At 45.3% G+C, this 25,696-nt stretch overlaps 1 protein-coding gene across 2 annotated transcripts in view; it reads left to right on the forward strand.

Moving 5' to 3' along the window:
* SND1 (staphylococcal nuclease and tudor domain containing 1) overlaps nt 1-25,696 on the forward strand; it is a 422,576-nt gene that overhangs the window by 296,394 nt on the left and 100,486 nt on the right. The window lies entirely within an intron of this gene.

Raw genomic sequence — 25,696 nt, forward strand, 5'->3', positions numbered from 1 at the left:
TCTGACTAATAGCCACAGTGCTCTGCCGTGATGGGGAGATTGTGCAAGCTGAGCTTGTGGTCATGTTGTGAGTATAGGTTTTCTTTCTTTCTTTCTTTCTTTCTTTTTTTTTTAAGATTTTATTTATTTGAGAGAGAGAGTATGAGAGGGGAGAAGGTCAGAGGGAGAAGTGGACTCCCCGCGGAGCTGGGGGCCTGATGTGGAACTCGATCTCGGAACTCCAGGATCATGACCTGAGCTGAAGGCAGTGGCTTAACCAACTGAACTACCCAGGCATCCTGTGAGTGTAGATTTTCACTTCATCCTCAGTACTTGGCAGATGCCAACCAATGGAAGAGTCCGTTCATGTTCTGCCTCGCTGCCCCCACCCCTTCTCCCCCAGCAGTCTACCCTGTATTTTCATCAGGTGGGGAGGAAAGTAGAGATAGACCTGCTTTTCTAGCTCATTGGCTCTCTGGAGCTGACTGATGGAGAAGGTAGGGCCAACGGTGCCTTTGCTTCTGTCACTTTCCTTTCCCAATCTCACGTGGCGGTATCTGGGCCAATATCACAGCTACTGGCTGAGACACCCTGTTTTTCTCAACTTTGCAGAATGGATCCTCATCACTGACTCCTAGCCATACTGGAGACACAGGCTTTCCCTAATACAGACAGTAAGTTTACTGTGTGGGATTGCCCAGATCAGGAGCATGGGTCTTTGTCACTAAATGCCATTAGCAGCTCCACTCCTACTCACTGCAACAAACAAAAATGTTCCCCACGTATTTTCAAACTCCCTTTGGGAATTGATACAGCTCCCGATTAAGAGCCACTGATCCCTAGTAAAAGAAGAAGGGAAATACCACATCTGTTTAGAAATGGGATGGGCTACAGAAGTTTGGCTGAGCATCATAACTTTTTTTTTTAAAGGCCTCAGCTGAGGTTAAATAAACATGAATTAATAATGAAGTCCAGTCAGCCTGGTTATGGAGCTTATCCCATTCAGGTATGCTCTGCAGCCCCAGGGGCATCACTTGCTGAGAAAATAGACTTAAATCTGTATTCACCACGATCCTTCTGTGTTGATTCGTGCAGCAAAATGGACCAGGTTGCCATCTCTAGTCACATCTTCTCTGAGTTATATTTTAGGAGGGAGATTGGGGCCAGACTCTGAGAGCTTTAAGGGATTGTATCAGATACTGCAGTGTTACAGTGAAATTGGAACCAAGGCTCAACCTCTAAGAGGCTCGATACTAGGCTGCCAGCTGCCCAAGAACATCCTAGGATGGAGCTCAGGGGAATCCCAAGTGGTGACAGGTCTTGGAATGGACTTGGGAGGCCTAGGCAGGGCCTTGTCCGAGGTGCCGCAAACCATAAAGGGTAGACTTCCTTACTTTCTGCCCCAAGAGGCAGTCATTGCATGCATCCCCATCCTTTCGAACCATGTAAACCCTCACACATGTGGGCCCTCTCCAGGTTTCCCACAGTCAGCATTTTATCCAGATAGTTCATTGAATTTGTGGATAATGAGAAAAGAAATAAATACTTACCTACTTTGCAGGATTAGGTAATTAAAAAGCATGAAGTTTTAACGTATTACCAGAGTATACTTTTAAATAATCTTGTTACAGTCAGTCAGTGGCAGATTTTTTTCGTACACTAGCTACAAGTGGTGTTTACTTACAAATATTTTTTTCTCTTTTTTACAAATGGAGCTACATGATGATGAGGTCTGGATTCAGGTATCTTTATTCTAAGCTGCTTAAAAAGCAAGCTGAAGTAAGAGAATAGAAGAAAACTTGTGATGATAACAAAGCAAATAAAATTAAATTCTTTGATTGCCACTGTAGCAAACACGTGCAAAAAGTACTCATTTTCAAGAAAGGAAAAAAAGCAAAACCTAAAACCAAAACAACCAAAATTTAAATACCACTTTTGCCACGTGAAATTGTCTAATCAGCCTCATTTTCTTCTATTGACATCATCAGCTTCTGTTTGTTCTGATGCTTCATTTTTAGTATCTTTATGGGCTTATGAAAGCAGAAAGATTCCCTGAGTTGGAACAAGCTTCTCTACCATTTCCTGTGGGTCCATTCTCAACCAAAATAAATCAACACAAATGCCAGTGTCTGCTCCCTTGCCAGGCTGCTGAGACCTACTTGGAAGAAAAAGGGTATATCTTATCAAGCTAGGTGAAATCAACAAACAGATTTAACCCAGAACACACTTCTGCAGCTGCACCATTGCCTTTTGGAGACCACAGGGCATCCGACCCTCACCACAGATAGCTGACCAACTGCCTTTTCAGCACGTAACCTGTGATCCTATGAGCATAGTAAGATCATTTTGCATAACTTTTAAAAATTAAGAGAGCATAAAGGTAGAATTAACTGCACTGGTGGCATTCTTTATGCCTTTTCTCATTGTTATCAAAAAGAAAAAGTGATTCCAGAGATCCTAACGTAAAGCCAAAGTACTTTTACATAAAGGAGTATGATGGATTCTCTCACTACTTGGAATTGCTACGCTGGAAAGAAGATGGGGAGAGGGAATTAATATAGTCAAATAAATTAAGCCTTGAAACCCAAATAGTGCTGGGTAAGCAGGCTAACTGCAAATCAAACAGAGAAGTGTTTGCTAAAGAGTATGTGATCTTAGTTGAGGCTGAACAAAACCAGCCTCTTTGTACATATGTGTATATTTCTCTTGACATGTGCAAAGAGTTGTTGCATTTCTACTCCTGCAGTCCCAGATCTCTTTGGCAAAAAGTATCTAGCACCATGAAGAAGAAAACTGCAAAGCAGATTTCTCCAAATGGCAAAGAGTAGTCTTTATCAAATGTAGACAAGCCCGTTGGCAAAGAGTAAATGGGCCTTGCCGGCATTCTCGGGCTTTAAGGATCCCCAGATTTCCTATGTTTGTTGATTGTTTTTAATGTTTTATTTCTTAACATTGTTCTGGCTAGCGGATGTCATCCCTAGAACATCAGGTTCTGGTATGGGTCACAGTGATCAAGCCCGTAGGCAACTTCTGAGAGCCTGTATGGAGCAAGTACTGAAAACTGTTCAGCTTCTCATCTTACAGAGGAGGAAACAGAGGCACAAAGAAACGGGATGGCATTGTCATGGTCACAGACAGATGTATTTGTAATAAAGCATGGGTTTTATCCCATGGAGTCTCAACTCTATAGTGTGCATTCTGGCAGAATACATTTCTTCATTCACCTTTTTTGAACAGATTGCTCCCAACTCAGAGCCAAAGCTACTTTAAAGCATCAGTTCAGATGATACTGTAATCTCTTGGAGTCTCTAGAAAACTTTGGTGTGAAGCATATTTTCCTTCTTAGAACCTCCAGTGAAATCAACAATTACTTTATATCTTATTCTGATGATTACATTCTATTTGATCTGTTTTTCTCTAAGTTGTTCAACAGCCTTAGGCCAAAATCATTACGTTCTGACCTGAACAAAGAGATTGGGGAAGCTGGGTTTGAAACTATGAAATGCAGAGCATGAATAGGGTGCAGCCAGTCCTCGTCTTGGAAGGAGTGTTGACAGCAAGTGAGGGAGTACTGGGAGGGAAGACTGTGGTTGCATATTTCTCACCAGGGGGCCATAGTGGCATCTTGGGTGAACTAGTTCCCCCTTGTCTGGACTGCCCATGAATTGCAGAGTGTTGAGCATCATAGCTTCCCCTCAGAAACACCATGGCACCCTCTTTCATCAGGAACACTGAGCACGTCGGTAGACCACTCCCACAGTTTTCCGAGTGCTCCCAGAGGATGTCATGCGGAGAGATCTGTTGTTTGGTACCAGCAATGGAGAAGGCGAAAGGTAGAAACCGAGGGAGCACTGAAAACTTCTCCTCCTGGTTCAGGGGCCGACAGTATCCTTTTCAGCTGGACCAATGTGTACTGACAGTGGCATCCAGAAATCTCGCTGCTGTGGTGCCCTGATGCATCGTGCACAAGATAGTGGCAGGCACGGGAGTGATGAAAAAAAATTTGCTGAAATCACAATGGAAAAAATCAGTAAGGAAGGTAATTTCTGTTTTCATGTAACTATCACTTGTTGCTATCTGTGCTGTAGCTTTCCGGGAGCATGAATAACAGTAGCTTGATTTACTCTCTTCCTGAATTCCCAGCTGTTGTCTGTTCTTCATGCTTCACAAACCTCAGTCAGAAACAAGTCCTGGCATCTAGGAGATGCAGGCCCTTTCTTCCTGTGCACCCTACCCTATTGGCTGATCCTTATTCCTGCCATGCTCACTAGAATGGCAAGTATGCTCAAATTACATTTATCTATACTAAGTTTTTCTCGTGGTATCCTTTTATATTAGGTCTGGTTTACTCTGCATTAACTAAATTTCCTAAAAATATTTCCAGGAGGGCCAACAGGTGTCTTTGGGGTTATCTAATCTCTAATCACCAATGTGGCTGTTTTTAAGCAGTGGTTTGGGCCATGGTTAAATATGCTAGTATTTATCAAGACGATTATCCAATAGCAGTGTCAGTTTGTGTAATAATACGTACCCTCTAGAGTATTTCCATGTTCTTTGTCTTTATTACAGTGCTGTGAGGTTGGGAGGGCGGTTGTCACCATGTAACAAGTGAAAACATGGAGACTCAGAAAAGGTGTTTCCTGGCCAAGGTCACACAGCTTAATTGAGGATGGAACTGGCACTTAATCCTCCACCATTTCCTCCTTCTCCTTTTCGGAGACTGAGGGAGGAGACCAATTTGATTTGTCCTCTTTGGATGTCAGAACAATGTTTCTTTTTTTATAAAAGAATATTTTAAGCTTTTCAATTCCGATCTTCCATTGAAACAAGTTCTTTATTCTTCTGCCAACGAATTGTGACCTCCTGTCAATCAAGTATCTGTCCCCCTTTAACCCACTCTACTCTTGGTTTTGAAAGTTGTCTGAGTAACCGAGACCTGCAGTCCCTGTTGCCTGGTATGTGTATGTAATGTTGGAAAAAGCCATCTCCATAAGAGTAGGAAGCTGACGAATTGTGGAAGCTGTGGATGAATCCTAAAAATGGCCCCTTTTTACTCTTTCAGCCGCCTTTGAATTTCTCTGCAGAGGTCTTCAAATAGTTCCTACTTGTAATTAAAAAGAAATCCGATAACATGAAAAACTGTGTTTACATTGTAGTTATACATGCAGAGTGTTTGAATAGTTATTATCTATTTTGATTTTATGAAATTATAACAAAATTTGTTGAGACAAAGAATGCATAGGAAGCAGTGAGTTGTGTTTTACTCAGCTGGTTCCTTTTCTGACATAGAAGTGAGTTGTGGCAGGAAGATTTGATATTGTGCTTTCCTAGAGATCCGTTCTCATATGTCCTGACCTGGGCTGTGGTTCTCAGAAGGAACTAGAGCGACCTGCCAGGGCACATGGGTACACTTGGCTCTCGCGCCTCCTCCCAAGTGCCACAACACCCTTCTGCCCCTTCAAGCACTGGGAATATCAGTAGACTGCCCCCACAGTGGTCCTTGGTACTGTTCCCCTGGCCAGTTATTCATTTTTTAAGTTAGATGAGAGTGCCAAAGTTAATCCTTCTATAAGGCCTCCTCTACTCCATGTTCCCACGGCATCCTCTGCTGCCTCTGCCCTCGCAGGACCCTTGTAACTGCATTGTCATTGCATTGACTGTTGCTTCGTCTGGAGTGTTGATACCTGGGGCCCCATAGGAACCTAGTAGGTAGGTGATCTGTTGGTCAGCCTACGCACCCACTGTGTCCGAAGGAAAAATGTCGTTGTGGAGTGTCACATCTCTCTAGTCAGTCACTGTGAGCACCTTCAACCAGGGAGGGGGTGAGCTGAGCTCATTCTTGGTCTTCTCTCACACATATCCAAGCAAGCAGAACTTGCAAACTCACATGGAAGGTGGTGAATAGGAAATGATTTAAGAGGACACTCAGTGTCTCATCCTGGCTCTGCTCCCTCATGTATAAAATGAGAGTGGTGGACAAAGAGAATCTCAGGGGTGTCTTACTTACTCCAGCTTCAGGAATTCTGTGATAGATTTCTTTTTGAGGAAGACACTTGAGTGGGTCTAGAGACACAGGAATAGGCCCAAATTCTGGATCTTTGATTTATAAGCCCTTTGGCCAAGGACACGGTATTCAGCCTGTCTCTGCCTTAGTTAATCTGTAAATTAATTTACTGTCTGGTGCCTGACACAACAGAAGTTAACGCTCAAATTATTATAGTGGCTGTTGTTGCTCTACTAATTTCTTTGTGATCAGTCTCTATTCTCTTGATATATATTAGAAAACTTTATGTAAGCCTAGCTATGATTCTATCAAGTATTTCCTAGTAAATTTTTTAAAAGCCTGTCGGATTATCCACTCAGGAGAGACCTCTAAATCCAGAATTCCATAGGCTAAACCAGGGCACTGGGCAATCTGAGTGAGATGATGTACATTCAGCCTGAACCGATAGGATTCAATGGAAGAACAACTATCTGTCAAAAGCTATGGCTTATTATCTGTACCTTATAACCAAGTTGGCCTGTGACCTTATATAGCTCATTTAACTTCTCTGATTTCCTGTTCCCTTGTCTGTAAAAATACAGAATTGGGGCTTAGCATTTGTAAGTTTCTTTCCAGCTATAAAATGTTGTGATTCTGTGAATGCGTAAGTGATATATCCAAGTGTCTTTGCCGTCATTCGCTTTCCTTTTAGGCTGGAAAGCCTGGAAAGCTAGGCAGTTTAAGTTTCTCTCCCAAGTTTGCATGTGTGTTCTAGATCCTTTATACGTGAATTTATATTAAATTGTGGCACCCACCCCACCCCCATCTTCTGCAGAGCACTGGATATTAACCCTTTTCAGTATTAGGTTTTATTTTATTTTATTTTACTTTACTTTTTGAAGATTTTATTTATTTATTTGACAGACAGAGATCACAAGTAGGCAGAGAGCCAGGCAGAGAGAGGTGGGGAAGCAGGCTCTCTGCTGAGCAGAGAGCCCGATGCGGGGCTCGATCCCGGGACCCTGAGATCACGATCCCAGCCAAAGGCAGAGGCTTAACCCACTGAGCCACCCAGGCGCCCCCAGTATTAGGTTTTAACACTGACCCCAGATTCTTGCTAGTTTGAATCTTTTTGTGTTTGTTTTCTCATCCAATTTATATTAAGCAAGCAGATCTTCAGTATCTTTACCTCATTTGTTTTGGGTTTTTTTTTTTTTTTAAGATTTTATTTATTTATTTGACAGAGCTATCACAGGTAGGCAGAGAGGCAGGCAGAGAGAGAGGGGAAAGCAGGCTTCCTGCTGAGCAGAGAGGCGGATGCCGGGCTCAATCCCAGGACCCTGAGATCATGACCCCAGCCGAAGGCAGAGGCTTAACCCACCGAGCCACCCAGGCGCCCCTCTTTCCTTCATTTGTGATTAAATTTCTTGATTAGGCCCAAGTGCCCACTGTCATCACTTGATCATTTTCACAGGACCATGGGGGCAGTGAATTCAAGTGCTCACACTCATTCCTTCCTTCTACAGCCTTTACTGAGCTTTTGCCCAGCCCCAAGCCACCCTTTGCCAGGCAGATGATTTTGCTGGAATTTAGCTGAGTTTAGGTGTCACCTTATGCTGTAGCTCAGTTTCCTTGCTATTTGGGGTGGTCCTCGACTTTTATATACATCTTAGAAAACTATAGGCCTTCTCTCTAGAAAATGCCACAGACGTGACCAGAGAAAAAAAGGGTTGTGCCCAGCTAAGGAAAGAGAAGGCCTTGAGAAAGGATTGTTTTTCAGAAGTGGAAAAACAGGTTAATGTGGCTGTCTTGTCAGCTCAGAGAGGGACAGCAGCTAAAAGCTGGTTTGGAAAGTCAGATACTCCAGTCTTTGAAGGGCTCTGTGTCCACAAGTTTGCTTAGATTGTAATGCGGAGCTAAGTTGTTGACAACTTCAAGTCATGGCCATTCTTAGCAAATACGAATCTGAAGAAGCCTATCGGTAATCTCTTCAGAAAATAAATGTATGCACAGGTTTCATACAGTTTCATTAGATTCACAAACACTAGCCTCTCCCTCAAGCCCATCCTTGACCACAGCTCCTCCTCCTGCCCCCGTAGGAATTCCTAAGGTAAGATCTAGGAAACAATGAATGGTGAGTAATGCATTGTCATTTTAAAAAAATTTAGTTATGACTATTACATAGTAAAGTACACGCATCTTAAGTATACAGCTTCGTTAATTTTTATGTATATAAAAATGTGCATGTAACCCAAAGTCATGTAGCCTCCACCTACGTCAAAATATAGAATATTTCTAGCACCCCGGCATGCTCCCTCATGGCCATTCTCTCCAAGATAACTGGTATTCTGGGTTTCTTCTCCATAGATTAGTTTACCCTATTGTCTGTGAGATTCATCTTGTTGTTAAATGTAGTGTCTTTCCGCTCTCACTACAGGATGTATTTAGAAGCAGTTGGTTTTACCACAGTGTGAAGACTTAGATTGGGGAGGATCCAAACTCAAGTCAGGAAGTATGGGTAGGACGTGATTGCCATTGTCCTCTTAAGAGACTCGGGAGCCTGAACAAGGCTTCAGGGTGGGAGTGAAGAAGAAAGAGCAGAACTGAGAACCGTCTAGGAGGGTTCTCATCTATAGAATTTTGTTGGGTACTTGATAATGAAGGATGGGGGGAAGAAAGAGGACTGTTTTTTAGGTAGTAAATAATAGAACATTTGCAGGTTTGATACATTGGGTGTTGCCTATGGATATTTGCAGATTGAAATGAATTCAGTAGGAAGGTCAGAATTAGAGATTAAAACTTTAAGAGTCACCAACTAATGTTGGAATTTGAAGCAGAGGGAGTGAATTTAATTGTATGGGAGTTGGGTTTAGAGCATGAAGCAGCTAAGAACAGAGCACTATGAAGCTGCAAGGCTTAGGAAGGGTCGGGAGAAGAGGCTCTGGAAGCAGAGGCTTGGAGAGGTGGGGGGAGCACCAGGAGAAAGGCTTAAGAAGCCAAGGCAAGGCCCATGTCACAGAGTCCTTAGATTTGGGAGGAGAGGAGGCTTGGAAGATACCTAAGGTCATGGGTTGTGTAACGCCCTCTTCCTGCCCCTCCTTTAGCTTTGTATTTCGTCTGTATCAGTGCCTGTCATCTGCACTGAACTGCGTGGATTCCTAAAGGAGAGGAGCCGTGTTCTTCCTGTTCCTCATTAATGTCCAAAATCTACCAGGGTCGACCTTTTACATAGTACGTGGTCACTAAATATCCAGGTTGCACTAGTCTCTGATACAGCCCCAAATTGGATGACCTTTCCAGATCTGACCGCCTGCATCTCCTTGGGGGGTCTCTTGGTCAGGGAGCTCAGGCATGGCAGCCAGCCTGAGTTGTGTGCCCGCTTTTTGGCCGAAGACAGAGATGGGTTTAAAGCCCAGCTCTGCAGAGCCTGCGGGGCCGTGAGCAATACCGCTCTCTGGGAACGCCCTCCTCTTCCAGCAAGCGACGTGGCTCTTTTGGTTACATAAGATGTGTGTGTTCTGGCAAGGAAGAACTGCCTGAGTGAGTGTTTAGCAGAAATGATTTGTGTGGAGTTATTTTGAGACCCCAGGGGAGGGAATGGCAGCCAAACCCTGCAGTATTTTAAACCGCATCACTCATCTACAGAGATTAATACATTACAGAGTCTCAGCCAGAACGCCACTAACAGAGAAGTAGGAAAGCTGAGGCCCTTTCCGATTGTAAGTGCCGGCTCTCTCCTCAGTGTACACAAGGTGACTTCGGGAGTTTGGACCCAACTCGGTGCCTCGGGGTTCTCCCAGCCTCCTTTGACCCTGTTCTCCTTGAAAGCAGGAATTGGGCGTGACACTCTCTCTGTGGGGTCGGCCTCGGCTCACTTCGGAGCTGCAGTCTGATTGTGCTCTCCTCCACTGTATAGGGAGCAAGTTGGTTTTCTACTAGAGAAGTGAATCCACTTTTTGTGGCAGCCCAAAATGTGACATCATTTAGGTGATTGAGCTCCTCGTGGTTCCGGGCTGGCTGGGAGAAATCCCTTCTTCCCCTTCCAAAAGGAGTCACCTTTTTCTCCGGACCCAGGCACAAACATCTGTCTGCTAAGGGTGGGGGAGTTGGAAGGTCGCACTTTCCAGCTTAGTGACACTGGGGGAAACAGCCTCCATATGAAACACTTCTCTGTTTTTGTTTTTCTCTTGCCTTTAATGCTGTGGAATTTGCCTCCTCACTCCCCCACCCTTTTTTGCTGACAACTGTCCTCTTTGCCATTCAGGAGCTGGTGTCTCCTCCCTGGGTTGGCTGTGTGAGATGGAAAGAGCCTCCTCCTTTCCCCCCTGCACCCGCAGTTGTAGCTGAATAATTCCTTGTGCAGGGAACTCTAATTGCCTCCTGACCCCAGGGGGTCCATTTGGGCCAGGAGGCATCCAGGCACTTGCTAGACTTTGGAGGGAGGCCCCAGAAAGAAAGAACCGCATCCGTAACTGTCCATTTTGCTTTATATTTTTAGAAGACCTACTGTTACTTTAATGACAAAAACTATGGAAACCGACCGAAAAATATAGTTACATAAAGCAGGCAACCACAAAGTACACAGTTTCCCAGAGTCCACAAAATTCCCTACAGAGATGCTCACCCAGACATATTTCTTGTAATTTAGGTGCCTCCTCACAAGCCGCAGGGACCCCAGCACTGGGCGCAGTAGGAAGATGTGAGGGGGGCAAGCCCTGCTGGTGGGGGGCAGGGTGCAGGTGGAAGGAGGGAGGGATTCTCCTCCCATCTGCACCACCCCCCCAAGGAACCTCAGTTGAAAACACTTCTGCTTGTGACATTGGATGGGTCAGGCTCGGTGGGGAGTGGGCTGAGGTGTGGTGGAGAGGAGCAGGAAACAGGAGTGAGTGAGAAGGCTCAGACACGCCAACATCTAGTGAAGTTTTCAGGTTGGTAAAAGGGAGCTGGCAGACAGCCTAGCACTTTGGACGTGATGTCAAGGGCATGAGGCAGAAGGGGAGGCTCCTCTGTCCTTGTCCCTTGGAACGAAGCTGTATTCTCCTGTATGCTGTGCTGAGGACTCCACCCATTCCTGTGTCTGGTCTCTGCCACGTCGGACACTCCCACTGAGTGTACATATGCCCGTTGCTGGTCAGTAGGTATGGCCCTAGTCCTTCCCCCTACTAAGTAGCAGTTTCTGATCTGGGCCCTGTTACGACAGATACTGTCTCCTGTCCTAGGCTCAGACCCATAAACTCAGCCCTCAGAGGCGGCCCCCACAGTTTCTCCCATGCTGCCTCCCCACCTGCCACTGCCCTCTTTCCTTGAGCGAGTGAGCACATCCAGGTGTGCACACACTAGACAGGCACACGGGTGCCCTTGGTTGCAGTAGGCACCAGGAGTCTTCGTCGGGCAGGTGCCTGCCTGTGAGCTGCGTTCGCTGCGTTCGGATGTCTAGCCCCCACTCCCTCCTCGCACACTCCACCGCCTCTCCCTCACCTGTCATGCCCTTCTTAACAATCAGGACTTTTGGCAAGCTTCTCGCCCAGGGACTTGGGCTGTCCTTCAGTTGTGCAATAAACAGTACACTAGAGCAGTTCTCTTCTCCCTTGAAGACAGGCGCAGCCTTATGAGACCAGTTAATATCTCTCATTCGGCTGCAAAAAATCAGGAAGCTTGTCTGTCAGTACCTGGTTTTCTCTCTCTCTGTCCTCCCTTATCTCCCGCTTTTCAACTGAAGCTTTGTATCCAGCATCACAGTTCAAATCCTGGTGCTTTGGTGCCCTGTTGCCACACTGTGACAGGAGCTAAAAAGCCTCAATTAAGTGCAAGCCGTGCTTTCACTGTCCCAGTGGCCGTAGTGATGACTGAAATCGTCGTTTCTGCAACGTTGCATCAGTGGGAAGTAAAGGATGCAGAAATCCTGTTCTTTCCCTTGGGTCTCCCAAACAGGGAAAATAATCACTTCAGTAGAACAGTCTTTCCCTGATTTCTGCAAAGTGGATTCTAGGCAGTGGTTTGGATTTGCTGTTCCCTTTTATCCCCCAGAGCCCAGTGAATGAGAGAAGGAAATGAACAGACTGCTTGTCACAACACCGGCAGGGTCTCCACAGTGCCCCGGGCTTCTGCTGAGACACAGAGAATGGAAGTGGGCTGGAAGGGAGGCCAGGGCAGCAGGCGGCCTTCCCCAGGATGGGCTCCACCTCTTCCACACAGTCCCTTGAGGGCTTCCCTTCTCCCTCAGCCCAGGGATTCCTCCTGCACTCCGGAGCGGTGGGTAGCGCTGCAGCATCCTACCTGGAGTAGAAGTGCGACTCTGCCCACTCAGCCTGCTCACGGGGAGGGAGGGCTGGGATGCGGGCTCCCCACACCTCCCCTCCACGCCAGGCAGTCCCACAGAGGCAACACCTTTCACCTCCGATGAAGGCTGTCCACAGCAGCACGTTAGAAGGGACGTCCCCATTGCACGTGGCCCAGCTTCCCATCAGAATTTTAATTGAGTCAACTAGAAAGGTATTTCCTGTTGACGATACCCTTCATATTATCCGGGCTGTGAGAGGAGAATGAGTAGAAGGGTAGGAAATCAAAACCCATGTCTTGTGAGGACCTGGCAATGTTTAGCTGGGAGAAAATAAGACATGAGGACGAGAGGAACTAGAAGTACTGTCTTTACATGTTTGAGGGGCTATCAAATGGGTAATGGATGTTTTATATGGTCCCAAGGAAGTGAGCCAGATTTTAGAAGGCCTGGAATGTCAAGATTTTGGAGTTCTGACTTTATAATAGGTAAACTATAGGAGGCCACTGACAGAGTTTTGGGCAGCATATTCTGCTTCAGGAAAATTGACCTGAAACTATGTGTAGGAAGAATCCATATAGGGCAAAATCTAAGACAGGCAGGTAGAATGTTCTTGCCTAGAAGTGACAGGCGCCTCAACAAGCAGAGTTATGTTGACGGGTGAGAGGATTCAGTGGACTGGACAAGAGCTTGTGGAGGTGATATGCCTGGAATTGACAAGAGGTGGAAGTCACTGAGTCATGCGGATCAACTAGGGGCAAATCAGAGGTGAGGTCTTTAGACTAGACAGTAGTACTGAAACCGGAACAGGAGACAAGGGAAAAAGAGGAAGAGCAGTTTGGTTTTAGACATCCTGAGCTTCGGGTATTGGCAGGACCTCCCAGGAGATGTATCTGTGAGCCATTTGGGATTGGGTCTGTGGCTTAGAGGATGGTCTGTGGGTTCTGCAGGATCACAGTGATGGAGAATGTGAAAAAGGGTGAGCCTTCCCAGAGAGTGCAGACCATAAAAAGAGAGGGGTCCAGGACATAAGGGAGGGCAACAGCAGGGGACAAGACAAGCAGCCCAGAGAGCTAGGACACCGGTCAAGAGAAGCCAAGGGAGGAAAGAGTGGCACTACAGGATGGTGCTGAGAGCCATGTGGAGATCAGTGGGGCTCCTGCCGAGAAGAGATTATTCAACTGGTGAGTGAGGCGGTTACTTTTCTAGGTAGTTTCAGTAGAAAGATAAAGTCTGAGTACAAAATCATAGGAGTGAAGGCTTTCTGTGAAAGTATGATAGCGCAAGTATATTGTCAGGGAGTGGAGAGGAGCCATTGTGGCCAGGAACAAAGAGTGACAACTCTGGAAACTTCAAGTTTAGAGCTTATGGGATGTAAATTTTGGGTGGGGAAATTGGAGTCTGGTGGAGGAAAGCGGGAAAAAGGGGGAAGAAAGATCACACATATAAGAGAGGGACATTGCCAAAATGAGGTGCAGGAGAGGAAGGTCAAGGGCATATGCCTGTGATTTGTGTCAGCTGCCCCAGCCTCTCTCCTTTGAGCCATGTTTCCTTTCCTCTTGCCTTCTCTGTTACAGGATTGTAGGCTCTTTTTAGTATTGTTTTTATTAAGATATTCTTATGCTGTCACCTGTTCTGATGTTCTAGTCCTGAGAAGTCGAACTCTGCCTTGGGTACGTTTTCTTTTAACCAGCAGACAGCTTTCCTTAGAGCAGGAGTTGGCAGACTTTTTCCATAAAGGGCCACATAGTAAATGTTTTAGGCTTTCTGGGCCAGATAGTCTCTGTCACAAATATTCAACTCTTCTGTTGTACCATGAAGGAAGCCATAGACAACAAATGAGCGTGGCTGTGTTCCAGGAAAATTGCATTTATGGAGACTGAAATTTAAATTTCATGTAATTTTCACATGTCACAATTTTTTTTTAACCATTCAAAAATGTAAAAACCGTTCTTACTTAGCTCATGAGTTGTCCAAAAGTAGGCCGAGGCTAGATTTAGTCTCTAGGAAGTTGTCTGCTGACCCCTTACGTTATGCTAACCAAAAAATAAAAATAAAAAATAAAGCCCACAGCCCGGAATTCAAGCTACTTTTCAAGGATGGAATGTATTTATGTGTCAAAATCAGCTTGTGCTCTTGAAGAACCTTAACCTTGTCCTTTCAGAATTCCTTTCTTTTTGCTTATTTTTATTTATTTATTGCTAAGTTACATTAGTAAGGTAAAGGGCTCTTAGTGAGAGATTCTCTGCTGTCAGAGTTTTATTCATTGTCCTTGGTTGGAGGTTGGGGGGGTCTTGGTGTTCCTGACACCAGCTGGTTTCTTTTGCTCCAGTTCTGCTAGCCGCATGTACTGATCAGACATTTGGATTTCACTTTGCCTGAGGAGAAGCTCCGAACAATTTTCTCGGAGTGAAGGCTCTAGAAGGGCAATAGATTGGAGGTATACTCCACACATCTCAGAAGCATTTTGTTCAAATAACACAACACAGCTTGGTTTAGAAAGTCACTCTAAATTTATTCAAGTAAGTAGCTTTCATATTTGGCTGCCAGGTGGGTGTCAGAATACCTTCTGGAAGCTTCTACTTGCAAGATCCACGTGGGTATTTCCTATGGCTTTCTCCCGACCCTGTGGCTATTCTTTGTCAGCCTGGACAGTATATTCATATTCTCTTTCTCTATTAACATGGAATTTAAAAGACCAAGATTAGAATTCTTCAGTGCCAAAAATGAAAGCGGGGAAAAAAAAAATACATCTGAGTTTTATTTGATTCAAAGATAAAGTTACATGTTTAAAATAAGTCAGAAAAAGCAGAAGTTGAGGTTCTCATAGAAACCAGCTCCTCCTCATTGCTCAGACCTGGGGTCTGTGCTTGTCAGGCGCCGTCTCCATGGTGCCGCCGTGTTACAGAAAAGCCTGCACCCTGTTGATTTCTCGTCCTTGGAAAGACCATTGTAACCCTTGCTTGGGACCTCCAGGGCTTCGTTTTCTAGGTGACGTCCATATCATGAGGTGGTGGTTCTGATACGGGCACTGAAGAGGAACTCGGGGCAATTGGGGGTCGGCACAGTTTTTTCCTACGCCCGCCTGTCTCATTCCTCCAAGCTGCTGGTGGTGTTACTGCGGCTGCTGCTTATAGCAAACCCAAAACAAATCTGTGTACTGGGAAGCAGACAGCCTGCCATCCCCAACCCGCCCCCCCTTCCCCAGACACCCCCAGAGACAGATTGGCTGGATTGTTTATGGCCGTGCTCTTAGGATGCCACTGGGAGGGAACGATCTTGTTAATCAGTGAGAGTTTTACCTCCATTTAAAAGTCTTTGTTTTCCGATCCTCTCTGCAATGGGGAGAATTATAAAAGGTTATTCTGATGCTGGCCGGATTGTGATCTGCTGCACCAGCTCCATCTGAATTTTTTTTTTCCCTTTTGGGAATGATTCTTCGGTGTCTAAAGCCGATGATAAATCAAGTTCGGTGAAGCCAATTCTGCACACTGCCTGGCTAGACTTCGAGCCAGAAATTCAGCAGAAGGCATCTAAGCCGTCCCTTCCATGTCTCCTCCTTAGAAGTGGGCAGTGGTTTAGCCTTGAACACCCACTCGCCTTAGAGTCCTAGAAATAAAGTTACTAGATTTCCTTATGAACTCACCAAATGTCCTGAATAGGACATTGTTACAACAGGTTTGTTGCATCTGTTTCTGCTAGGCTTAACATCTCTGGCATTCATTTAGGAAAAACAGTTACTGAGTATCAACTGTGTTCTAGATACTGGGGATACACAGAGATCTGGCATTTACTTTACCTCAGATAATTGTAGAGTGGGGATCCACCATCAACAGGCTAACAGCAGCTGGAGATGAAACCTGAGAAGGCAGCCCGGTCCTAGTGGTATAACGCCCATGACTTGTATCAGAGAGTCTTAAGACATGTTTAAAGCCAAGCACTGTACAGCAGTTCCTCCTTAGCCGCGGAGGAGTCGTTCCAAGACCGCCAGTGGCTGCCTGAAAACCACAGATAGAACCCAACCCTATAATGCACTGTGAAGTGTGTAAGTCTGACGATTCACAGACCTGTACCTCTGGGGCTAATAATACATTATATGGTCATTAAAAAATAAAATAGAATAAAATTAAAAAAAAAAAGAACCCAGCCCTATATGTACTGTGTGTTTTCCTGTACGTACATATCTATGATAAAGTTTAGTTTATAAATCACGCACTGTAACATATTTACAGCAGTAATACAGTTGAACAATTAAAACAATATACTGTAATAAAAGTTATGTGAATGTGGTCTCTCAAAATATCTTATTGTACTATACTCAGGTTTTGCGTGATGATGTGAGATGATAAAATGCCTACATGATAATGTGAAATAGGGGGAATGACGCAGGCACTCTAACATAGCGTTAGGCTACTGTTGGCCTTCTGACAGTACGTCAGAAATAGGATCATGGGCTTCTGGACTGCACTGGACTGTGGGTAACTGGAACCGCAGAAAGTAGAGCCATGGATTGGAGGGGGCTACTGTACCTCCTTTCTGTAGATGCCTTCCCTTCACCCCCTTCCTTTCTTCAGGGGAAGCCGCAGTGCCCATCGTGTCATGAAGACTGGGTCTTATTGCTTCTCTTCCCGATTAACTTCAGCCTCTAGTCTTTCAACAGATGCATCAAACATTACCAAATCAGAACAACCCAATAAAAGTCGACCCTTAACAATTGGAATTATGAACTAAAAACAGCTTCAGTCTCTTCTCTTCCTCAGTTCTGATGCCCTGACTACAATTACTACCTGAGGAGCTGGATCCCTTTAATTAGGATCCCTTCATTCTTCTTTTATCCCTTTATTCTGATCCCCGAAAGAGCTTTAGCAGTGACATGTTCCAAAATTGGCCCACAAGGTGCTGCCTCCCCTGAGGTAACAACAGCAGTTCAGAGAGTGAGGGAGAGAAAAAGAATTTGAGACCATGCAGAATCCTTGTTTCATTTCTGACCCTTTTAATCCAAGTCAAGGCCTCATGTCATGTAGAACTCACTCTTAGGAACCAACTGGTCCACCATTTGCCTTGCTTTTTGGGCCATTTTAAGAAATATAGGACCAGCTGGCCCTAATGGGATGATTTGCAGCTCTCAATTGTTAACAGATTCACTGACAGCATTTGCAGTTTGAGGTCTCCAAATTAGTTCTGATTTAAAGCTTATGAGAGAGCAAGCTTTTGGTGCATGAGCTGTGTTACGTTTCTGAGAACTAAGAATGTGGTCTGTTAATTTGGTTTTATATGTATATTCAGGTGATAACTACATTCTTTAAAATTGGGCAGATGGCCTGTCTGCCTCTGAATTTTGTGCCATTGACTTCAGAGTTCTGGATTTTGTTCTTGATGCTCGGGGAAGAAATAGCTGTCTAAACGTTGTTAACACCAAAGAATTTTGAAATTGACTTGGACATAGTTAAGTGTCACTTCTCTAAGGCTACATACAGAGTTTCAGTGTTTTATTCTCTATACATACTTGTGTTTTGCTTTTCGGTGGTGGGGGGAGGAGGATGGTAAGGGAAAGTATAGAAATGGAACTAATTGAATCCGGGGCTAAAAAATCTCTGCTGAGAGTCTGTGAATTATAAATTGGCTAGCCGCAGCAGCAGGAACTCAGGCAGAGGCATTGGAGTGCAGTCAGTGTGACAGGAAGCTTATTTTGGTGTTCTTTCTTTGCCTTGCCTTGTCCTTGACGTTTACTCCAGGGGACTGTGTATTTAAAAAGAAGGGAGAGGTGTCTACAGTTTCCATCTGGGAAACTTTTACAGCATTCTTACCCAGGGTCTTAAAGGCAAAGGATGAAGCTTCTGCTAGATGAGATGGTGTAGTCTCCCATCCCTTTCCCAGCTGTCTGTTACCCGGCTCTGTACCCAGCCCCACTTTAGCTGTCAGCCAGGGACGTGGCACCTACTAGCAGATAACGCTAGTGTTTGTTCTGGAAGTCCCACCAGGACAGCCATTTTGTCTGGTTTGATCAACCAAAAAATGTGCTAAACTTTTAGGGAGTAGCATTTAAAGTAGAGATACTTAAATTTGAATATTATTCAAGAAATCTTTCCCAAAATGTAGAAAACAATATACCAGCTCCCTGGTCTGGGCTGCTTTCTTTAAGCAGAGGGATAGGCTTAGTTGCCACATTTCAGTTTTACGGTAAAAAAAACAGCATTTTCATTTCAGTTGGGAAGCTTATTTATAACCCAGTAGTCATCCCCACACTTAGTTTTTCTGATATTTTGTCCAGATTTTTCTTTCCCCTAATAATTACACCCCGCATTCTCCAGCTAAGCATTTTCCCTCCTTTCTCGTGTTTACACCTCTCAAATATTTGCAGATTGTTATCTTGTCACCCTCTTAGTCACCGCTTAGCCCAACTGTACAGATTTAGCACCTTTTATCTTTCCTTTAAAGGCAGGCCTCCCCGCCCCTGAGTCATTTTCCACTGCTCCCTGGAAATGTGCTCCAGTTTTCTGCATTTCCATGTGGCCACACAGCTTCCTATAGCAGAACACGGGGTTCTAAGTGGGGATGGTTTCCCTCCTTTGTTGCATGGAAACTGAGCATCTCTGCCGCGCTCCGTCCTCCAGCCGCACCGGCACTGCTGGTCGGCGCTGACCTCTCCCGTGCTGTGTTTCGGCTGCACAGCCAAGTGTGCCAAGCTGAGGACCAGTAGGGTAAACGAGTGTAGCTGTGCTTGCGTTTTTTTTCCTTGAAGTGTTATGTAACCGTGGGAAAGTGGGATGTAAGGAGTCGGGGATTCTTCCGGCCCCTCTCCTGGTGTTTGCATAACGTCTACATTAACCCTGACAGTTCATTAGCCATTTCCTTTTCTGTGTATTTACTTCTTTCCAGAAGTATTCTCACCCGTGCTCACTTACTCAGCATTTCTTGAGAACCTCTGTCTGTGGTGCCGCTGTGTGCTCTGAGGTGCTGTCGGATGTTGGAAAGAAGAATATCTGAATGACACAGTACCCAGCCTAAGAAGCAATTCGATTTTAGTTTTATTTGGGTTGCAAATACCAGGTTGTCATATAGGCTTGCTGATGGCAGCAGTAAGGGGAGAGCAGATTTCTGGGAACATACCGGAAAAATCTGACAGGGTCCAAGGTAAAGCCCAGTATCCCAGCTTGTGGCACCCAGAAGCTGACTGTGGCTCTGCAGTGGCTTCAGGCCCTCCCCAATGGGACTCCGGTGGTGGTACTCCAGTGTGGATGCCACTTGGTCCCCTTTGCTTATTGCCTCCTTCCTCTGGCTCCTAATGGGCTTATGTTTTGCACAATGCTGGGTTCATATTCCAGAAAGAGAATCTTTTTGGCTCGCCCGTTACCTCCCATTTCTATTTGGACAAAGTTCTTTGCCCTCTGCCAGATTGACTAGAGATCAGCCACCTCGAGTCTCGTGCAGCTGCAGCTCTCCCTCTCTCCTCCGGCCGGCCTCCTGTCAGTCCCCACCTTCAGCTTTGACCACTGTCCCTAGTTTGTGGTGTGGAGAGACACAGAGGCCAGGGTTAAGGGCTAGAGAATGTAGTTGCCTGATGCCTTAGCAAGGCTTGGCATGATGAGCCCCGTGATTGACTTGTTGCGTACATTCTACCAAGAGGCTCCCAGACACACATGCACCTGTCTCCCGTAGTCCACTTAGCACGTGTTATTTCTTAGCATTCTGCAACCTGTAATCTTAATAGTAAATTAAGTCACAAATCACAGGCCTTACTCAATGGTAGAGGAATAGAATGTTTTCTTGCTGGTGATTAAGCTTTATTGGCACAAAGGCTTCTTTTTCATCAGTGAGTGCTCCGCTTCCAGCACAGGGCCTAACCCAGAGCGGGCACCGCTGTGAGTGAGTGTGTGTGTGTGTGTGTGTGTGTGTGTGTGTGTGTGTGTGAGTGAAGTGGAGGGAGGGGAAAGTCTGCTGAGTGAACTGCAGCATTTTGCTGTATCCTAACTGGCAGAAGGCAAAGATCACGTCTGTGAGCTTCCTGCATCCTTCCCTCAGCAGCATCCAAGGCGGTAGTGAACACACTGGACATGAAGTAAGCACCATTGACTAATGCTTCCAACTGGTTATTGTTTCCACTAGGGTTTTGTTTCCTTTAGTTAATGCCTGTCTCTTTGCTGGACAAAGTGCCATTGGGAAGCTGTCACTTCTAGCCAAGGCAGATTTGCCACACTTCCCTTTAGCTCTCAATAAAGGAAAAACCAAACACACTTTGAGCCCAGAGGCTTAATTATCATAAAATTCAACATACAACGTAAAATGTTCAGAGCCATACATGACTCTCACATAGCCATCAGCAGAATCCCCTATATAGCCGTTACCATATCATTAACAAGAATTTGTACTTCTTGTTCGAAAGCTGACTAACCAAAGTGTTTGTGTTAATTGACCTAGTTAGTCAATGTCTCTGAATGTATAATTTCTCTTTAATAGAATGCTTTATAGCCCAGCATTTTAAATTTGAAAGGGGGCACCCTGAATTCCAAGAGTCAAGCTTTGGGTGAGGAATCTCAAAAGGGCATAGCCAAAACTGTAGGATTTTATCTCCACGGGAGACTTTGGAGTTCCTTTATCTTATAGGCAGAGGCCGTGAGGCCCAGAAAGGTTTCATACTTCATTGTGGCAGAGCAGAAGCCAGCACCATGATGTGCTGATAGCTAGCAATGCACTCTGTCTTCCTGAACCACACAGTATCAGGCACGTCCTCTTTGTTACTGTAAGTCGTATTGGGCAACCATCATTTCCCAGAAAGCATAAGAAAGACATGAAAAATAATGGATTTTTAGCTGTAGGCAGACAGGTCTATAGGGCTTTAAAGAGGTCAAGGAGCCAGATGGATTGGGAGGGAAGGATGCGTCTTACCTGCCCTTCATCGACATCCGCTGAAAAGCCCCACAGGGTACAGTATCTCTTCATTCTGGCACACTCCACAGTAGGGAAGGAAAATGTGTTAAGAATGTTTGGGATTTTTAAATGTAATTTATGTTTAAAAAGTAAACATAAATAATTTATTTTTTAAACAAAAATTGTTTTTAGTGTTTTGGATAGCTTGTATGTGTCTGGGGTAGGTTGGCAGTTAACCTTGCACCTGTGGCCTATGAAGCCCAGCAGAGCTGATTATGTCCCCAGCAGCAGACACTACTGTGCCTGTGCATTCTAGGAAAGACAACTAGTAGTGGTAATGTGCACGATCCAGAATCGTGGGTACTTTCTCACCTGGCTGGGGAGAGCTTCTGGAACTCCAGTCATCTCTGACTTCATATTTACAGTCTAGGGAGCTCTGCATTGCTGCCTGTCAGTCTGTGCTGAGCTGCGGCCTGGCGTTTGCTTTCTGAGAACTCAACTTTCTTTGCCTTGATCTGTTTTCTCTAATTCTTTCCCCCTTTCTTTTCTTCTCTCTCCCTTTCTCCTTCTCTTCTCTTCTCGCCTCTTCTTTCCTCTCCTCCTCTCTTCCTCTTCCTTTCCTCTCCTCTCCTCTCGTCTCCTCTCCTCTTCTCTCTTCTCTTCTCCTTCTCCTCCTCTCCTCTCCTCCCCTCTTTTCTCCTCTTCTCTTCTTCTGTTCTCCGTATTGGTAATAGAGCAGCACACCAGGGATACCAGCCCAGTAGTGCAGTCTTTGTTTAAATAAAGTTGCAGCAGGGACTGGGCTGACAGTCTGTGTCTTCCTTCACCTGGTGTTCAGCAGCAGCAGCTGTCCTTCTGGCTTTTGGAATGTTAACACTTGTTTGCTTTCCTCTCTTAGTGGACAGTGTATTTCTTGCCCTGCTCCCTGATTCCTTGGGATACAAAAGCAAGTCCAGAAGCTGAAAAATAAGCACTCACTGTAGCCTTTGAACTCTGTAAGGGGGCCAGCAGGGCTCTCCCAGGCTTCTATCTTCACCTATTAGTTAGTCTACACCCAGTGTCAAGCTGAGGGCCTTGACCCACTGGAGTTTTAATTCAGTGTTATAACCATCTTTTTTTCTCTTTAATGAAATGGAACAGAGGAGATACAGAGCATATCACATGTAGTCAAGATTAACCATTGTTTTGTGAGAACTTTGTTATATGTAAGTTATATACCCGTACATAAATGTATATATGGGTCATAATAATATTAAAGGTTTGAAGACACCCAACTACATAGTTCTTTATCTGTAGAAGTACATTCTGCCTCTCCCTGCTCAGGCCTCGTCTTGGCAGTCTTCCTAGTGGGGAGTTTCCCCCTTCCCCCCCTTTCCCTCCTCTTTCCACTTCCTCTGCTCCTGAGCATGGAAACTGCTACCACGGTGGCCCTAGTGCCCAGCACCCTCCGCTTTATGTCCAGACCCCGGCTGTGCCTGCGCTCCCTGACCCTGCTCACCTGTTCAACGAGAGATGGAGGACCCAGACCTCCATACAACGTACATACATAAACGTACAACATACAACATACAACATACTGTATGGTCCTACCTGGTCTCCATTATGGGTTATGACACCCTCTAATTAAAGTGTTGTTGAACTCCGGAACTGGACTTTTTCTCAGTGGCTTTAGCATCTGGCAGTCTAGGATTCTGAAAGGCCACTTAGTAGCTTTGTGATTTCGGGCCTTTTGTCTATTTGTATGGAGAGGGTACTCAATAAATACTCATTTTACACCTCTTTTTTTCCCCTTAGCACTCATACTCAGGTTCCCACTCCCATTGGATGTGTTTTTTAACATACAGCCTCTCCCTGTCTGTCCTGAGCTGAGATGTGACAGTTTTGACTGGAAAGGGGTTACTTTGGAGGAGACAGAGGAGAGACAGCCCAGAAGAAAAGAAAGTAAATGATAAAAGCAGAGATAATACTCTTGTTCTCAAGCAACTCTTCTGTTCCCTCTCCTTTCTTTTACCTGTCTGCCTGACAGGAATTAATATGTGTCAACGTGTTTACTTTTTTCCACTCAGAAAGGGGCAGGGAGACCACCTGCTTGTGCTTCCTCTTCTTGAAGAGCTGAGGATCAGCTGCTGGCAGGTGGAGGGGCCACCTCGGAAAGGCCCTCCTTTGCCTCTGAGTCCGCACGAGTGCTTGGGTTTTGGTCACCACAGGTCTAAAGGCCTCTCTCCTGAAAGTCATTTTTAATCCGTTTTAGCTTGATTGGTTTAACTCCCTGGGCTTGTTGAGCCATCTTGCTTTCTGGATTTACTCACTTTGTGGTCTTCAGGTTTCGTAGAGAGCTACTGAGATCTCTAGATTTCTTGAGATTTCTGAAAACCAAGATCGTGATATAGGGTAGAGTGGGTACATCTTCTGAACCAGTGAATCTCAGAAATCTTCTGTGCTTTTTTTTTTTAAAAGTCCTTCCCCCAATTCCTGCTGCCCAGTCAGTTGTCCCAGCTTCCTCTCCGTCCCCAGTTCATAACCACCCCACCAACAACACCCAACTCAGCCCCACCCAAATGGCTGCTAAAGGTCAGAAACAAACTGGAAACTTGTTTTAATGTTATTCTTGTTTTGCAGCAATGCTTTATCTGTGGATATGTGGCCAAAAAGTTCAGTAGAATTGTTTATTTTTTCTCTCTGACAATTCTGTTCTTGCTTAGTTTGCAGATAAAAAGTGTTTTTGGCTGTTGATGTTGTAGAAATCATGGGCTATCTTTCATTCAGTTTTACTCTTTCCCCATCTCTCCCTTCAAGGTTAATCTCAGGTTCTTCGACTCTGAGTTTATTGTTCTCTTTTACAAAAAGCAGTTCCACTTCTCCCGTGCAGCCTGGCGCTGAAGTGCCCAGAATGAGGCAGCCCTAGCGATCTGCTTGCCCATGGGACACTTGGGCAGGGCCTTCTGCTGTCCCACGTGTGCCTTGGTGGGAGAATCACCCTGGCCACCAGCCCAGGCTGCTGTCCTGGTACAGTTGCTGGCCTGCTGCTGTTCTCCCTCTCTGCTGCTTCGTTTGATGTGCTGTATTCCTTTTGTGAGGCCTTGAGGCTTGGAGAGAAGGCTCTGTTCTTGAGCTTCTGAAAACCCAAGGTATAAACTATTCCCTTTCCTCTGAGCTTCATGACCTTGAATCCATGCCGTGGCAAGAAACATGAGCAGCAGCCACTTGGCTGCATCTAGAAGAAATATGTATTCTGTCCCAGCAGCAGTGGCCCCTCTTCGCCCAGAGGCTCCCCCGACACCCTGCGCCAGATGTCTTCTACCTGCACCTAAGGCTGCTTATAAGTGAGACCTAATACCTCCTGGTTCTGCCTTAGGCTGCGGCAGGAGGGACCAGCAGCCTTCGGAGACCTGGGCATTCTGTGTATCCTCCCCCATACTTTGATCATTTCCTTTCACTGTGTCTCTAGCCTAGTTCAGCTTTTTGCATTAAAATTACAGCTGCAATATGAATTTTTTGGAAATTCTTCCAAGTAACTTGGATCTCAGAATGTGACATATTTCATGGTCTGTCTCCAGTGACCACTATTAGTGATAAATACATTTGCAAAATGAATGCCTGAATCAAAGAGAGAAAGAAAAGGCAGTCTGAGTTGGTTAGTGAGCACCTGTGTTGTATAAAAGACTGTCCTCGGATATAAAGAAGTGTGAAGAACGGGATCCTCAGGGATCTTACAGGCCAGGTATGGAGTGAGAGACAACTGAGGTTATGAGCGTGGGTGATTACTACAAGCGGTACTACTAATAATAATGGTGAAACAATAAGAGGTAAAGCATATTACACCTCTCCATATGCCAGGCATTATGCTACTGCATATTTTACGTACATAATCTCCCCTGATTCACTCAGCATCCGAGTGAGGTAGATAAACTATTCTACCAGTTTTACAAATATGACAACTGAGGCTTTGAGTGGTTTAATAACTTGGTTAAGGTCACAAAGCAAATAAGTGATAGAATTAGGATATGAATCCAGGTCTGTCTGCTTTCAGACACCTAATACTTCCTCAGTATTCTGGTTTTTTCCTGTTTCTCATTCTGAATGAAAAACTGATGGTACTGTTGTCCAGACTATAGCCAGAGGACAGTAGGGGAAGCTTATGAAGAGAAAAACGACACTGAGTTAACACTTGTGAATTTGACGTAAAAGTCGGGTGGTTAAGAGAAGCTATCTAAGAGTCCTCTGGAATGGCTCTCAGGAGGCAGAATGGCTGGGGAGAGCAGTGTAATTTAGGTGAGAGAGCCATTTCTAGAAGTGATGCTTAGGGCAGTGAGACAATCGATCGGACTGTAAGGAGTGAGGAGCACAAGATGGGGCGCACCCCACATCTGCGTGTGCCTGTGTTCCCTGCACATCCTTATTGGAACTCCCCAGGTCCTCTTGGTAGTCGTCCGGTGCAGGGACTAAGAGCCCCTGTCTGTTGCTGCGGCGCTGGCAGTGTTGGGTTTTCCCTCTGGGGCACCGTATCTCGGATGTGCTGGCATTCTGCTCTAAGTCCTGCCCTGTTGGAAGGGTCAGGGGCACTAGGCCTTCTGGGCCCCTTTTCATCA

The sequence above is a fragment of the Lutra lutra genome, chromosome 11 (assembly GCF_902655055.1).
Source record: "Lutra lutra chromosome 11, mLutLut1.2, whole genome shotgun sequence".
NCBI lineage: Eukaryota > Metazoa > Chordata > Mammalia > Carnivora > Mustelidae > Lutra > Lutra lutra.